This window comes from Rhinoraja longicauda, chromosome 19, assembly GCF_053455715.1.
Source record: "Rhinoraja longicauda isolate Sanriku21f chromosome 19, sRhiLon1.1, whole genome shotgun sequence".
NCBI lineage: Eukaryota > Metazoa > Chordata > Chondrichthyes > Rajiformes > Arhynchobatidae > Rhinoraja > Rhinoraja longicauda.
The window spans coordinates 35,479,915-35,482,022 of NC_135971.1; the positions used below are offsets into that span (position 1 = coordinate 35,479,915).

At 65.3% G+C, this 2,108-nt stretch overlaps 1 long non-coding RNA gene across 1 annotated transcript; it reads left to right on the forward strand.

Moving 5' to 3' along the window:
• Positions 1-226: 226 nt before the first annotated feature.
• On the forward strand, positions 227-1,549 carry LOC144603222 (uncharacterized). The gene is made up of 3 exons (XR_013548565.1): positions 227-258; positions 708-755; positions 1,477-1,549. It is a non-coding gene; the product is annotated as an uncharacterized LOC144603222 (long non-coding RNA).
• Positions 1,550-2,108: the final 559 nt, after the last annotated feature.

A 2,108-nucleotide genomic window follows, 5' to 3' on the forward strand; every position in this document is an offset into this window, starting at 1 on the left:
CCCCCCCCCGGGCGGTCTGTGGTCAGGCGTTGGCGGGGAGCCGGTCTCCCGGTGTCGGGGCCGGGCCCAGCCCTGACCTGCGGCCTGTCGTACTCTTGCTTGCCGGTCACAGCGCTGCCCATGTCCGCTGTGTGAGTGTGTCCGGAGCTGACGGGGCAGCTGCTGAATCTGTGTGTTTAGAGCAGGCTGATGCGGGGCCGCGTCACTAACTGTGTGAGTGTTTTACAGCGAGGAAGAGCGGCTACGGTCCCACCCAGAGTAAGTTCCCTCAGACCCCAGCTCCGCCCCTGTCCACAGTGTTACACATCCTTACTGTGTCAGTCTGTGCGTGTCCCTGTGTCCATGCGCACGTGCGCGCGCCCGCGTTTCCCTGCGCGCGCCCGTCTGTCCGTATACGCGCCCGTGTGTCCGTGCGCGCGTCCGTGCGTCCGTGCGCGCGTCCGTGCATACCTGCGCGCGTCCGCGTGCGCTCTGGGCGCGTCCGTGTGACCGTTGCGTATCTGTGCACGTTTCTGCGCTGTGACCGTCTGTGCGCGTCCCCGCCACCGCCCCCCCGTGCTCGTGTCCGGGGAGTCCCCGTGCCTCTGACCATGTGCCCGTGCTCACGTGTGCGCGCATGTGGCCGTGTGCGCGTGTCCGGCCGTCCGCGCCTCGCTGCAGCCACGCCGTTGCCAGTAGACGTGTAACGCCGCTCCTTCCCTCCGCAGCCTCGGAGCGCGGGAAAATCTCATCAACCTCCTCTGCTCCAGCCTGAGGTAGGAACCGAGCCAGCGCCCCACCCAACCCGCACCCCACACCCGGGGAAGGGGACGGGGACGGGAGGGGGGGTTTAATTACCCTGTGGGACAGGGGGTGGTGAATTTAATTCCCGGTGGGTGGGGAGATTTTCACCGGCGGGGGGGGGGGGGGGGGTTAATCCCGGTGGGTGACCGTGAGTTTAATTCCCCGTTGCGAAGATGGAGTTGCATCCCGTGGGGAGAGGGGCTGCGGTTTGAGACTGTGTGTGGGGAGGGAGTTGTTCCGGTGAGTGTGCGGGATGGAGGATATGTCAGTGGTGTGTGTGTGTTGGGGGGGCTTGCTAGCGGCGTTTGTGTGTGTGTGTGGGGGATGTTACATCCCGTAAGAGGAGGGGGTGGGTGTTTCCGGGGGGGGCAGTTATTCCCGGGGTGGGGGTGGGTTTATTGCTGACAATTGAGGGGGTGGGGGCGACACAGACACTACAGTGGCATTAAAGAGGCTGTTGGATGGACGCGTGGAGATGCGGGGAGCGGAGGTTGGGGGTGACGCGCGGGTAGATAGTTGGTCTTGGCGGCACGGTCGGCACAGACAGTGTGGGCCGAAGGGCCTGTTGTTGTGCTGGGCTGTCCTGTGGTGCTGGGAGAGTGGGTGTTTATTCCCGGTGGGGGGCGGGGGTCGGTACTATTGCTACACGGGTGGGCTGGCGTCGCTCTGTGACCAACTCTCTCTCTCCCCCAGGGCCGCCGTGTCCCGCCGCCGGTCCAGGAGCGTCGGTGGAGAGCGGGACAAGTTTGCGGGGTTTCTGCTTTGGGGGGAGGGGGGGGGCGGACTGTAATCGTGGGGTGATGGGTGAGCAATGAGCGCATCCACAGCTGGTTTGGTGATTTGGACTTTGCGCTTGTCTCTCTGGGTCGCTGCTCATTTACTGACTGCACTGGGGGGGGGGGGGCTGCTGCTTCCCATAATGTTCCTGCAATGACGGGGTTCAGTGGGGAACAGTCCCGATCAACATCTGGTGGCAATCACAGCTGGAGCGTTGCAGCGCTGGTTGACCCGAGGCCCGGAGCCGGTCGGGGGGCGGAGTGGGAGGGAGGGGTTCCTGGCGTTGAGGCGACACATCCACCCGTGGACTGTGGGGGGGGGGGGTGGTGATCAGGGAATGTGATTCTTTACTGGGGGGGTGATCAGGGAATGTGTTTTGGGCGCGGGGTTCGTCGGCGGGGAGCTCCGGCGGCAGCAGCGCGGGGTCCGGAGACCCCGAAGAGTCGTCGGTTCCCCGGTCGGCGCGTCAACTGGTGACCGACCGCGTGAGTACCGCTGCCGGGAAATCTGCCGCAATCGCGGTAAATCGGGGATCCCGGCGACCCCTC